The following is a 15,713-nucleotide window of genomic DNA, read 5'->3' on the forward strand; positions in this document are numbered from 1 at the left end:
TGACCATAAAAATTAAAACGATATATTTTGACCAAAATTTTATGAATTATGGCCGTTTTGATGAGATACAGTTTTAACAGTCTGCAGTAGATGCCGAATGCGGAAATTTACATGGGGGGTGATGGCCGAATGGTTAGCACGTGCGCGCTGTATCATAAGGTCTATCATTGAGTCAACTGGCTGGGTTTCGATTCCCCGGTTGTACGTGGCAAGGAGTAGGGTCGCCTGTTCAACCTCGTGGGTTTTCTCCGGCTCCTCCGGTTTCCTCCCACTGCTAAAGACCCCTACGCGCAAGCGAATTATTGAAATAAAAAATTAAACCATGTGTCCCGAAATGACTTAGTTTGTGTCGAGTGGACGTCAGACCCCATCCCTCCCTCTCTCTCTCTCTCTCTCTCTTTCCGAAATTTACAATTCATCATTTCTTTGTAAATACAGAACAGGATTAAACCATATTTGGACTCCTCCTGTCCCGTTTAGAGACCCCACTTTCGCAATAAAATAGTTCGCAAGGGATTTCAAAATCCCCTAGGAGACTTCAAATATTAAGAACTGTGAAGAAGATCTTGCGCAATATTTTGTTTGGTCTTTTGACCTATCTCAGTATTATTGTTAGTGTTGCAATGGGCATTAGGACTAATGAAACGAGGTATTTAGTAAAGCATCTTATTGACATGGATCCATGTTTAGAAGCATTAAGAACCATGATACAGTGACAAGCCAGACGATACAATACTCGTTAACTGCTGAAAGTAGCTCAGTATTTCCTTTTGTGGCTAGATTACCATGGCCAAAGAAGAAACGTAAAACGCGCAAATTCTTATTATGTGATTTTATCTGGAACTGTTTTTTACACTGTAGTCTCAACACACCAAAATAACGTTAAATATAGAACTTAAAGGTACATTATGTAATCTTTTAGTGGCATTTTATAGCGATTGGACAAATAACAAATTCTTATTATGTGATTTTATCTGGAACTGTTTTTTTACACTGTAGTCTCAACACACCAAAATAACGTTAAATATAGAACTTAAAGGTACATTATGTAATCTTTTAGTGGCATTTAATAGCGATTGGACAAATAACAAAACTAACACAGTTCTATGGGAAAACAATCACTGGTTTATTATACACAAGCACGACGTTTCGATAAGTATTCTCTTATCGTTATCAAGCACAATGACATTTATTAAACTGGAAATGAAACGAAATGTGGTTTATTTAACGTCCTACTGTTCTGCTCGAACTGGGCTAATGAAGACGGGTATAAGCTATACAGTGTGCTATGAGGGAAATTTTGACCGGACAGCGGCACTATGGCCAACTCTTATATCGAATTCCAACTGTCAAGGGATCTTTTACGTGCACACCAATTTAATTAAAGATGCATTATGTAAGATTTAGATAAAGAGCTGACCATTCTTGCTATAATAGCTCAAAAATAGATAATACAAAATGAATATATTGAAAATTTCTGAGCGAAGTAATCACTGTTTGTAGTTTTGACAAGATGTGTGCATTGATTGTTCATTATCGTAACCACGGTACTGGTTATTCGTGTCTTAGCAGGGCTTCTCTATTTTTGAACTTTTATAGCATGACTGGCGAGCTCTGTATCTAAATCTTACATAATGCATCTTTAACTAAAAAGAGAAGTGTGATGCGATTTACCGCCCTTTAATTTTCCGCGCCAATCGGGCCATGCTGTGAGGGGAAATTTGACCGCCTACTCTCCATCGAATTTCATCCGCCAACGGTTCTATTAAGTGCACCCGAATGTGTACACAGGACCTCCGTTATTCGTCACATCCGAAAAATAATTTTCTTTGTGTATGGGGTGTTTATGACCACACACAATGAAAAGTATTTCTTTATTAAATTTAAGATCATTGTATCGGGAAACAATGAAATGTGGGCGTGGTTTATATACAAGGGACATAAATACCCCTCCCCTTCCCTGAAACCGCCTAATAGAATATAGTCGATGTTTACCAATATCGATATGAAGTCCAAAACATACAAACAACCAATAGATTTTTGTAACAAAGTGGTGTCATGTTTTTGAAAAAGACGAGTAGGAGATTTTATTTATCACCCAATCCTTTCTTACATGCACAAATAAATAAATATAATTCTTTGCTATAGATTTCACTTTTACTGAACCTGATTACATTACGGCGTAGTGATACATCATTTTTTGACAGCAATTCAACCATTGCAAAGTCCTTTTTATTGACCCAATGTTTTCATCAAGTTCAATTAAATAAAAATAGTTCATTTTTAATAAAAAAAAAAAAAGAAGTTACTTTTAATTTAAAAAAAATGAACTGTTCTTTGAAATTAAAAAAAAAGTAGTTCCTAGGGAGATATCGCAGTAGATTATGAAATATATAACACAAGCGATATCTACTGTAGAATGTATTATTGGGTGATAAACTTCTATATTTACATAAAACAAAATTAAAGTACGCCCAGTTAAAAAAAAACAACTTTAATCACTTTTACATGATAGCATAGCTATCTGCCATTAATAAAAGACTTCAGGTGTTAATAATGTATATAAATAATTAAACATTAGCCATGTAGTTTTATACTTACATAGAATAATAGATTACCTTGACAATAGATTATATATAATATCAGGTAAAAATACAACAATAGCAGGTAATAATAGCAGGTAAAAATAGAACAACAGATTTATAAAGCGGTAATACGTCTACGCATGTCAGAATAATTTTGTCGCCATCCTTTATAGGCCTACTAATTGTTGAATTAGTCTCTATCATCCAGACAAATATTCTACGAATATTGAAGACTGGGAGGTTCTGGGTGACCGAGACTATTGTTGAATATGCAGATTAATTAATAAATTAGAACAGTTTACAATATTCTTGGTGGCCAACTAATCTAAAAATTGAGACTTTCAAACGTTGTTTATAATATAGTATGTTTTAACTTCATGTAAAGACTGGGTGTGGTTGGTTGTTTTTTATAGATTAATAATAATATTATTAATTTAACAAAGACTGGGCCCTTATTCACGAAAACTTAAACTAAGTTACAACCGAAATTTTAAGAAATACTGCAACTTCATTGGATATATGCAAATTGATTTTACTGGTCAGCCAATCGAATTGCAGTATTTCTTAAAATTTCGATTGTATCTTAGTTTAAGTTTTCGTGAATAAGGGCCGTGGATGTGATTGGTTTTTATCAATTAATAACCATATTGCTATTCTAAAGCTACAATTTCATATTTTTAAGTTATATTTTTAAAATGTATTAAAATAAAGCCCTAAAATAGATGGTATCTATAAACAGTCCTACCTTGTTAAAGATTAATTTATCCTATAATTCACTATTGCCAGTTGAAAAATTGGCAAAAATATCATTTTCAACTTCAAATTCAAACGTTTGAAGATAGCTATTCCATGGTGGGAATAGGAAAACAAGGTAGGTAATTGTGTTATTATTTCCGGTGTGAAGATTTTTAAGTGTGAGAAAGATAACCTATGATCGTATAATAGTGAGTTGACAACCTATTGAGCAAAAGACATAGAAATAATTATGTTTTGACTTTCTTAGAAAATATGAAATTGTAACTTTAACAAGGACTGGACATGGTTGATTTTTATAAATTAACAACAATATATTACTACGTGTACTTTAACAAAAATTGTGCGTGGTTGATCCATATTATCTTTTTGTCTTTATTACGTATGTCAATTGGTAAATGCCGCTCAAAGAAGATTATTCACAATATTACTTTTTTAACAAAGGCTGGATGTGGTTGGTTTTTATCAATAAATGATTCACAATATTACTACTATAAAAAAGACTGGACGTGTTGTTTTTTTTAATTTTTTTATATATATAAATATATTGCTTCTTTGAAGTTTGGATATAGTTTTTTTTTGGATAAATTAATAATAATATTGCTCCTTTTAAGATTGGGCGTGGTTGTTTTTTTTTAAAATTAATAATGATATAGCTTCTTTAAAGTTTGGATATATTTGGTTTTATAAATTATTCACATTATTACTACTTTAAATGAAATGAAATCTTGGGACAAATAAAACCTACATGCAAGTACACACACAGTTCACGCACCTGTTGGATGAAATTCTACCTGTACATATATATACCTTTAATAACAACAGGTGTAAATGCTATACAATTTAACGTCTACCTGATTGTATGTATGTTTCATTGCGATATTATCTAATCAGGAGGTGGACGTAAAACCCAATCAATGTTAGTGGTAGTATCGTTCATATATAAAAGAAGAGCTTAATAAACATACATTATGACGTCACATTAATAATGACGTCATTGTATTAATCATTATTATTAAACATACATTATGCAAGAGCTAAATCTGTCTATTGCAGGTCTTTCTTTAGGCCTAAAATGGTATCTAAATTATTAATTAGACATTAATTAACTTATCCAGACCATAATTAACTCTAGATGGCAGCGCTAGCCTGCGATCTTTAGTGGATTGTGAGCCGATTTACTGCAGAACTTTCCTTCTCGATTTTACGATTAACTGGATAATCGAGACTATGCTGTTTATCGTACTGACTTTAGTAATGGTGACCGAGGCTAGGCAGAAATTTCATTCGCTTAGTTCTTGGTTCATAGTGGATCAATTTGAATGAAATTTTCAGCAAATTGCCTTTACGTTATCTAGTTTTTAACTTTAATAGTGAGAACTGCCAACTCGTTAACGAATCTCCCATAATGTATCTTTAATCTTCCGAACAGTGCCGTTATCATGTACTGGAATAAACTATACGCTACGATATCATCTGATATGAATGCGGACGTAAATCCCAATCAGTGCTAGGGCTAGTATCTTTCATATAAAACAAAATAATCTCCATAATGGAGCCACGGTGGCTAAATGGGTAAGACGCTGGCTCGCTAACCTGGAGGTCGCTGAGAAAGTTCATCGAGGTTTTCCAAAGTGGTTTCCTCTTGTCAGTGGAGCAGGACAGGGGTCTATGTACACATTGGCGTGCACGTAAAAGATCCGTTGGCAGTTGGAATTCGATATAAGAGTAGGCCGTAGTGCCGCTGCCCAGGCGTAATTTCCGTCATGGCACACTGTATGGCGTATGCCTGTCTTCATTGGCCCAGTCTGGGCAGAACAGTAGGACGTTAAAACCCATTTCATTATGTTGTTATAATTTTAATTAAAATTACAAAAAAAAATTTTCAGTATATTTTGATCCCAAACATTTCATTTTATCCAGAGAGATGTATTTGAAACGGAGTACTGGAACAACAATGGGTTTCTATATTTAGGGATCTCCCAAGCCGAGTATCAATAGAGATCCTACATTGCCGTGCCAATCGTCTTCGCACTGGGGAGGAGTTCCGAGTTGCCTTTTGTGTTCAGCAAATTGATTATTAAAAAAAACAACAACAATAGATTAGAAAAGGCTTCCATAGTTAGAGACCCCAAGTAGAAATGTTTTGAATTCCAAGCCGCATATGAGAAGAAATAAAAACTAATCTGAATGGAGATTGTACAATGTGTTCCGCAGAATGATTTATCAAAATAGAAAAAACAAAAAAACAACTCCAAGCAAAAATCACACAAAAACAAACAAAAATTCTTCTACATATACCCACCCTTTTCTTTGTTTTGATCAATTTGCGCGAATTGTTTTGATTTGATTTTTGTTTTGTTTTTACACGAAACAAAATTTTAATACAATTTTGATGACGTATAATAAATATCCGATACACAGCTACAAAAATAAATTTTTATGACGAATAATTTTCTGTGCGTGTAAAAAATTTCTGTGCGTGTAAAAAATTTCTGTGCGTGTAAAAAAACGCATTGGGAATATTTTCTGTATATAATTTATAGATAGATTATGTAAGAACAAAAACAAAACAAAAAATCTTCTACGCGTTCCTTTTTATTATAGTCAAACTCTCTGTTTTGGTCGATTTGCGTGAATTGTTTTGATTTGGTTTTTGTTTTGTTTTTTACACGAAACAAACAATTTTGAAGACGTATATTTAATATCCGACATAGCTACACAAGAACATTTTTACTATGTATCCAGTTGTTTCATTCAATAGCCGATCTTGTGTCTCTTGAGTTCCTCCCGTAAATTTTCTGAACATGTAAAAAAAACGCAGTAGGAATATTTTCCGATCTGAATATTTTCTGCATATAACCTAAAGATGCATAATGTAAGAACTGCATCTGCCTATTGTAGGTCTTTTTTTCTGGCATCAAATTTTATATAAATTATTATTTAAACATCCCCGTGTATACATTGGCGTGCACGTAAAAGACCCCTTTGCAGTTGGAATTCGATATAAGAGTAGGCCATAGTACCGCTGTCCGGGCAAAATTTCTCTCATAGCACACTGTATGGCGTATGCCCGTCTTCATTAGAACAGTCGGAGCAGAACAGTAGGACGTTAAAACCCATTTCATTTCATTTATTTAAATATGTATTCACATGCCAGGCCCATAATCAACTATCTAGATCATCGGACGGCAGAGATTTATATGGATTAGAACACCCGCAAGATTTTAAAATTCTACGATAAAATAGATAATCGAGACTTGACCTCGGTTGTCAAGTACCGTTGCTGCGATAATAAACAGTCTACCATAACGCCACGAAGAATAAAATAAGTAATTTGAATGAAATTTCCAATATTCATTTTCATTATTTATTCTTGAACTTTTATAGCAAGAACGGTCCGCTCTTTATTCAAATCTTATACAATGTATCTTTAACTGTTGTTATGCTTCCTGGAACGTAGAATTAGCTTGAGGAATATTTTCTGAAACATCTGAAATATTCAAGAGTCCAACGTGTATGAGTTAACTGTTGCCATACTTCAATATGTAGCATATAGATTAAGAGTTATCTTTAGAAATCGTAAACAATTGTATATATTTGTAATCGATGAGGCGGAAACGGTAGAATTTAATTTATTTATCAGATATTACTTGATGATTTTAATCACTAAGCAATATTAATCGATATTTCTATAGACTACAAATTAATATTGATTCCCATTGGAGTTTTTTAAAATTTTAATCTACCCAGATATAAACCATTCTTGTATCAAATTCACTTTTAAACTGCACATCTAGGAAACATTGTTGTATTGGTTAATTTTACTTTCAACAGCACGTCTAGGAAACATTCTTCTATCAAATTCACTTTAAACAGCATATTTAGAAATCATTCTTATATCAAATTCACATCTAGTAATAACTCATTCACTTTAAATAGCATATCTAGGAATCATTCCTCATTTTAAATGCATCTCTTCGGTTCAATTTGTTTGAAGTTTCGATCTACCCAGATCCAAATTATTACCGTCTATAAAATTCTTATTAAACTGTATACGATGACTGTAACGTCAGTGCAATCGGATTTTGTTTTTAAAAATACTTTCGTATTTTGTATCTAAGAATAGTTCCACATTTTAAATGCATCTCTTGAAATATTAAATTAAAATTCCTGTATAGATAATTATGTTAGAAGTACAATGCGTATACTTATTATAGGACCGATTCGTTTATGTTATCTCATTGTTTCGTATCTTTTTTTTGGTGGGGGGGGGTATTCCACATCGTTTCGCAGGCTCCCTCCGTCAACACCGTGGTAGGCAGGTCGCCGACCATCGCCAATTGATGGGACAGAAACTTCATGGCAAAGTCGTCGGGGGCCCCGAAAAGACCCCGTGATCGGCACAGTTATTCGGATTTCAAGCTCAGAGACGATTTCAATCTGATTAAACTACAGATCTATATTTCGTTTCGTTTTTTATACTTTCGATGGTTTACACTACATACTTAGTACAGACAAGTAAAACGAAATTTTGAACTATAAAAAATGAAACGAAATATGATCTGTGTTTTAAACAGATTGAGACGATTTAAGATAACTTCCATTTTTGTTTCTTAATATCATGGTCCGGATTTAAGACAACCAGGGGCCAACTGTTAAGACATCTTAAAAAGGCCTTACGTGTACAATTCAGGTATTTTTGGTGATTACATCTTGTACTGAAGTTGTATTACCATTCTGTAATCACAGTTTCGTATCTAAGTATCCTTTTAAGGTGGCGCGGTTTTTTAAATCGAGGTTTCAATAAGTTAAACTAATTTTAAAATTGATTGACTTGAGTGTACGTGAAGAGTATATCATGTATGAATCTTAAATAGATCTTACGTGTACAATTCAGATATTTTTGGTGATTACATCTTGTACTGAAATTGTATTACCATTCTGTAATCAAAGTTTTTTCGTATCTAAGTATCGTTTTAAGGGGGTGGTATGTCTTTTTTTAAATCGAGGTTTCAATAAGTAAAACTAATTTTAAAATTGCTTTAGTTGAGTGTACTTGAAGAGTTTATCATGTATAAATCTTAAACAGATCTTACGTGTACAATTCAGATATTTTTGGTGGTTGCATTTTGTACTGAAATTGTAATACCATTCTGTAATCACAGTTTCGTATCCGAGTATCGCTTGAAGGAGATGGTATGTCCTTTTTAAATCGAGGTTTCAACAAGTAAAAATAATTTTAAAATTGATTGAGTTGAGTGTACTTGAAGGGTGTATCATGTATTTCATAGATGATAGTATGCTTTGAGTTCTACAGCCAAGGTTTCGTATCTGATGACATTTAATTACGGGAAGTGATTACATGTCGAAGTGTTCTTTGTAGTAAGTCAACTGTGTGGATGAAGATCGCATTAATAGAATTATTCTAAACTTATCATCAATTCATTAAGATTATATTCACGGCTCCACCTAGAACGTCTAGACGGCTTTTAAATTGTGTGTGTTTTTGTATAGCAACAGGTAGCGTGTTGTTTTAAGTGAATTTGCAGATATCAGTTTTGATTTGATGCACTGCATCTGTGTTTAAGTTTTATGGACGTCATGTTATGCGCTTAAACGAAACGCAACACACCTGGAATTTAAATTCAAAAAGTGATCAGGGATGACATTACTGAAACGAAATCTGGAATTTAAATGTAATAAATTGATTAGGGACGAAATTACAGAAACGAAATGTTAAGATTATTTTTGAATATAAGTAAATAATTTACTCACCTAATTCATCGATGTTTTTTGACATATTAAGAGACACTCCTATTAACACGACACTAAATAACAATAACATGAATGACACAATGGCCACGGCACGTGCCACGCGCTTCCTATGTCTCGTGGCCGGGTCATCTTCGAGTTTGGACTTGGTAACAGAAATATTAACAGTGGTCGCTGGTTCCACGACCACCAATTCCTCGTGCTCTATGTGACAAGAGAGAATTTCTATTCCATCATCTTCTGCCGTTGTCATAGCTTCCTGCACGAGCTCCTCTTCCCGGGGCTCGCACAGTTCCACCGAATCCGAGATTTTTGAAATATTTTGTGATTACGCGGGAAAATGATAAACAATCATGATATGAAGCTGGTCGAGTTAAAGCGACAATGGCCGAATCAGTGATCATAGAATGAAGGCCTAACGAGATTATTATACTCCAAGAATAACACGATCACCCTGATTAATAACATCACAACAACAATAAAACACTTTACTCCAACAAGTAAATTAATCAAAGCCAAATAATTCTTTACAAGTAATTAAAGACACTTGAACCTGACCCACTTCCCGCCGTCGCTATAACAACCTCGGTCTCTTCGATGACTGGCTAATTCAACTTCTAAATCAAGGCAAATGGTGTAAAAGACATCGAGTTTAGACTGGTCCGATCCTCTTTGATCCCTTTCTTATTAGTAAAATCGACTGCTTCTCGTGACGCTAAAACTTTTATATACTTTGATTCTGTTCCAAGTCCGTTGCAAATAATTCTGTCGTCTGCTTGTCTCGTGCTTTTGTCGTCCAATGAAAAAATAAATGTCGGTTATCGACGAGTAACGGTCGGATTAAATCTTAAAATCTCATTTGACATGTATATATATATAATATTATTGATGTTTGGCTTTCCGTCACACACAACTATCTTCTTTAACAGCAGACGGCTAAATACAGGTGTAACACGCGGTAATAACGCGCGCGAGATTGAGTACCATTCTTCCCGCGCTCACTCATCGATTTCAACCAATCAATTTTCATTCGTCTGCTTCTTCACGCTACTTCCAGTCCATTCAGAACCCGTCGGTAGATCATGCTTGGTCCATCACGATCGTACGTAGATCAGAATAAACAGTATACAGACCTGTATATTTACAGTAAGTTATTACTCTCTTTCATCCGTATATCAGGATAGACAATTCGCAAAGATTGCTGGGGTTTTTTATTGATAACAGAGAAGGTCAGATCGCCCCGAGGAGAGATAGAGAGAGATGGTTTTAAGTCAATTCGACACACACCAGGTCATTTCGGGACTATATGGTTTAATTTTATTTCAATACTACGCTTGCGCGTAGGGGTCTTTAGCAGTGGGAGGAAACCGGAGGACCCGGATAAAACTCACGAGGTTGGACAGGCGACCCTATTCCTTGTCACGTACAACGGGGGAATCGAAAACGCCAGTTGACTCAATGACAGACTTTATGATACAGCGGGCACACACGCTAACCATTTAGCCATCCAACCCGAATACCTCCAACCCCACCCTCTCAGTGAGGAAGACGCTGGCTCGCTAACCTGGAGGTTTCTGGCTCGCTCCCAGTGTTGGTGAGAAAGTTTCTCGGAATTTTCTGGTGAATGACAGGGGGATCTGACAAGGACAGCTGTCTAGTCGTTCGGCTGGGACAAAAAACCGAAGGCCCGTGTACACATTGACAGTTGGAATTCGGAATAAGAGTAAGCCGTAGTGCCGCTGTCCGGGCAAATATTTCCCACATCGAACACTGTATTAGCCCAGTTGGAGCAGAAAAGTAGGACGTTAAACCTCATTTCATTTAGAAGACGTCGACCGGCAACCAGTGTTAAAAGAACCATCTACTGTGCTGATATACAATTATAGAACCCACGTCGACCGGCAACCAGTGTTAAAAGAACCATCTACTGTGCTGATATACAATTATAGAACCCACTGACCAGAAGCGCCAGAGTACGTTATTATACACTTCATTAACAATAAGCGATCCCACACAGTCCTCACTCAAATACCAAGCAAAATATTCGATATGGAATTTTTACACTTTATTTCATTTTTATAATAGTTTTTTTTTTGTATCGGGTGGTCTCGAGACTAAATGAAATATTGCCGATAATTAATCATGCGATAAAAATTACGACACGTGCGTAATACTTAAAATAAGGGGGGGGGGTCTTAGGAATATGATATGTTTCTACTAACGTTCCGTCACATTTAAAGTAGCTAAGTCTCTAACTCAATATCATCTCAAGTCTTCGACATTAAAAACACGAATTATTTGTCAATTTAAATCAACATTGATGTTGTGATCTTACCGAGAAAAGATGGGCTTTTGATATCCAATATTTCAGGCAAAATAAACATTTTACCATTGGTACACGAATCGTGTATCATAAAGCGTTTCAGCGGCATTTGTATCAAGAGGCTCGGAGAACGGGGCAAGACATGTCAAACAGTGAAGTCATATTCTTATCTGGAGAGCATGCGTAGTAAATACTATTGGTGTAGACTGGAATAACCAGATGCTAGTACGTACACGGTTTTCGTTCCATCCGAACAACAGCACTGGCATATTCATATTTACGAAAGAATAATATATAGCAATATAGGTAATGGTGAGTGTAGTACACGGGGCAGGATATGCTTCTCTCTAGAACACTTGATACCTCTCCTCACTTAGTATAGGTAATGATGGGTGTAGTACACGATAAAAGGTATGCTTGATGTATCTAGAAAACCTGATAAATTTTCTCTCCTAGCTATAGGTAAAGATGGGTGTAGTACACGAGGTAAGATATACTCAATTTTTCTAGAACATCTGATACTACTTCCATGATACGTAATTTGAATTAAAACTGACCGATAACCTAAAGAGGCTACATTCCTTTGCTTTGGGACAAATTAAATTATGGAATTGGGTTGACCTCATGTGATGTTTATCTAAAACGAGAAATTATCTCAAAACTGGGAAATCTATGAATTATTTTTCCTATTTTTGATAGTTGTTAAAACTTCAAGATATCCTAGTTTTCTGAGAGATATCCCAGTTTTTTGTGAGATATCCTAATTTTCTGGGAGATATCTCAGAGATATCCTATATTTTTCTGAGATATAATATCTTAGTTTTATGAGAGATATCCTAGTTTTTCGAGATATATCCTAGTTTTCTGGGAGATATCTGTGAGATATCCTAGTTTTCTGAGAGATATCCTAATTTTCTGAGAGATATCCTAGTTTTCTGAGAGATCCCATGTATGCCTCATTCATATTTTCCATTGTAAATCAGCTAATGAATAATATAATCAGCTTATTCCTCTAATCAGAATACGATACAAATAGCTTCAGGGTATTTAACAACGACTTATTAAATTGATACAATCTACATCATATATATTATGCTTTCCGTGGTAAATTAATAACCCCCGTATCTAAGGATACTTAGCTAATAAATTAACTAAAATATTTATCTAATCCGCCTTAGTTTCAAATTATTTTATTTACTATATATATATATATACATATATATATATATATGTAATTAACCCAATCTGATTAAAATACAGATCTATATTTCGTTTCGTTTTTTTATACTTTCGATGGCCTACACTACATGAAGATCTGACAAGTTATAGCGATAGGTCACGTCAGGGGTCAAAAGACCGACTTTTGACCTATGACGTCAGACATTTGATTAACCAATCAGCATTGATGTTACTAGTGGATTACCCACAGTTCCGGGCAAAAAAGGTCAAACACTCGATTCGACAGACCATTTGATTGGCTGACCCCTCATTTCAAGCAGAACACGAGTTAAATAACAAGTCTTCCAGATCCAAGTGTAGTAGAGACAAGTAAAACAAAATTTCGAACTATAAAAACGAAACGAAATAGGATCTGTGTTTTAACCAGATTGGTAATTAACCCTAGACAATATAATCAGCTCATTAGCATCAAATAATTTTATTTATTGTGTTATCTAATTGATTCTATTCTAAGAAAGATTTATTAGAACTTCGATAATATAATCCTCAAACATCATGGTAAATTAACTAAAGATTATTATAAAAATAACTTTTTATTCCACTCCCCGGGAGCCACGGTGGCTCAGCGTGTAAGGGGCTTGCTAACTAACCAGGCAGTTGTTCGGATGTGACAAAAATTATTGTTGTTTACCCGAAGAGCTTAATAAACATACATTATGCAATAGCTAAATCTGTCTATTGAGGTCTTTCTTTAGGCCTGAAATGTTATCTAAATTATTAATTAGACATTAATTAACTTATCCAGACCATAATTAACTCTAGATGGCAGCGCTATTCTGCGATCTTTTGTGGATTATGAGCCGATTTACTGCATAACTTTCCTTCACAATTTAACGATTAAATGGATAATCGAGACTATACTGTTTATCGTACTGACTTTCAATCGCTTAGTTCTCGGTTCATAGTGGATCAATTTGAATGACATTTTCAGCAAATTGCCTTTACATTATCTAGTTTTTAATTATTATAGTGGGAACTGCCAACTCGTTATCGAATCTCCAATAATGTATCTTAAAATAAAACACGGGGGCCACGGTGGCTAAGTGGGTAAGACGCTGGCTCGCTAGCCGAGAAAGTTCATCCAGATTTTCCGGCGTAGTTTCCCCTTGTCAGTGATGCAGGACGGAGGGCCTGACAAGGACAGCTGTCTAGTCATTCGTATAGGACGAAAAACCGAGGTCTCGTGTACACATTGGCGTGCACGTAAAAGATCCCTTGACAGTTGGAATTCGATATAAGAGTAGGCCGTATTGCCGCTGTCCGGGCCCAGCTCGGAGCAGAACATTAGGACGTTAAAGCCCATTTCATTTTATATAAAACACAAAATAGCCCAGTTGGAGCTGACGAGCCATAAAACTCCATTTCAATCATTCATTCATCTAAACCCCATCGGTCTCTCTCTCCCAAAATGCATCAATAAAGTTTAACTTATAAGAAAACAGTTAAATAAGAGAAATTAGAAATGAAATGAAATGGGGTTTAACGTCCTACTGTTCTGCTCCTAACCTGGGCTAATGAAGACGGGCATACGCCATACAGTGTGCTATGAGGGAAATTTTGCCCGGACAGCGGCACTACGGCCTACTCTTATATCGAATTCCAACTGCAAGGGATCTTTTACGTGCACGCCAATGTGTACACGGGACCTCGGTTTTTCGTCCCATCCGAACGACTAGACAGCTTTCCTTGTCAGCCCCTCCGTCCTGCATCACTGACAAGGGAGAACCACGCCGGAAAATCTGGATGAACTTTCTCGGCCAATGCAGGGATCGAACACTCGACCTCCAGGCTAGCGAGCTAGCGTCTTACCCACTTAGCCACGTGATCCCCGAGAAATTAGAAAGAGAGAGAAAAAATAAACTCGACGTTATAATGACTTTGACTTTGAAATAATGATTTTTAACAGAAGTTAAGCTAAAAGGAGAAAAGGGGGTTAATAATTAATGATAGCGTGACTTATTGTCTAACCATCCCAATATTTAATTATATCGTCTATTAACAATTATCAATACCCATCATTATCAAACTAATATGTTCAGCACGCCATGAAACGTATTCTTCACAAGTGAACAATAGGAGAGAGAGAGAGAGGGAGAGAGAGAGGAGGAAAGGTCCATGCAAGTGCGCTAAGCATAATAAAATAAGACATCTTGTCTGAGAGAGAGAGAGGGAGAGAGAGAGAATGAAGTTTAACGTCCACTCGACACAAACTAGGTCATTTCGGGACTAACCTATGTTTCAATTTTATTTCAATAATTCGCTTGCGCGTAGGGGTCTTTAGCAGTGGGAGAAAACCAGAGGACCCGGAGAAAACCCACGAGGTTGGACAGGCGACCCTACTCTTTGTCACATACAACCGTGGAATCGAAACAACGCCATTTGACTCAATGACAGACCTTATGATACAGCTCGCACGCGCTAACCATTCGGCCATCCAACTCCCCATATCAACAACAAGCTACTTTCCTTTAATACATAAAATGAAATGAAATGATAGACCTTATGATACAACGCGCACGCGCTAACCATTCACCATCCAAGCCCCCTTAGGAGGGTGGACGGCTGATGGTGGCAAAACCCTAGCTACTCGTACCTATTACATTATTATGTAACTATCCGGATGTACAGATTTCTTAAAGAGTCATCGAGTTAATAATATCCAGCCGCGGGCGATCAACTCCACAACACGTCTGTACGAATCTTCAAAAAGAATTAAAAACTCGAAGGTAGACAAAGAATAGCCGATAAAGAGACGGGCGCTATTAATTAATTAATTGTGTTATACATGGAGATATTGATGGAGTCTGTAAAACTACAAGACGAGCCACCAGAAGACGTGAACATCAACTGTAATGAAGAAACCAGACCTCGCCACCAGAACTCAATGAATATAAACGATCTAACGTATAACGTTAAATAGGAAATTACTGAGTAACTTATTCGTCTATGATGTCTGTTATCGCATGTTATGCATGGAAAATAATATCAAAGAATGATAACGAAAGAGGTCGGTGACTTTCGTATTAAGGGGGCATGTT

General features: G+C 35.7%; 1 long non-coding RNA gene across 1 annotated transcript in view; it reads right to left on the reverse strand.

The window, feature by feature from the left end:
* Nucleotides 1–10,032, reverse strand: part of LOC126820947 (uncharacterized) — a 105,808-nt gene extending 95,776 nt beyond the window's left edge. Inside the window, exon 1 of the long non-coding RNA XR_007680202.2 lies at nt 9,117–10,032. This is a non-coding gene — a long non-coding RNA (uncharacterized LOC126820947). The remainder of the gene's footprint in view (nt 1–9,116) is intronic.
* Between the last annotated feature and the right edge of the window lie 5,681 nt (nt 10,033–15,713).

This window comes from Patella vulgata, chromosome 5, assembly GCF_932274485.2.
Source record: "Patella vulgata chromosome 5, xgPatVulg1.2, whole genome shotgun sequence".
NCBI classification, from domain to species: domain Eukaryota; kingdom Metazoa; phylum Mollusca; class Gastropoda; family Patellidae; genus Patella; species Patella vulgata.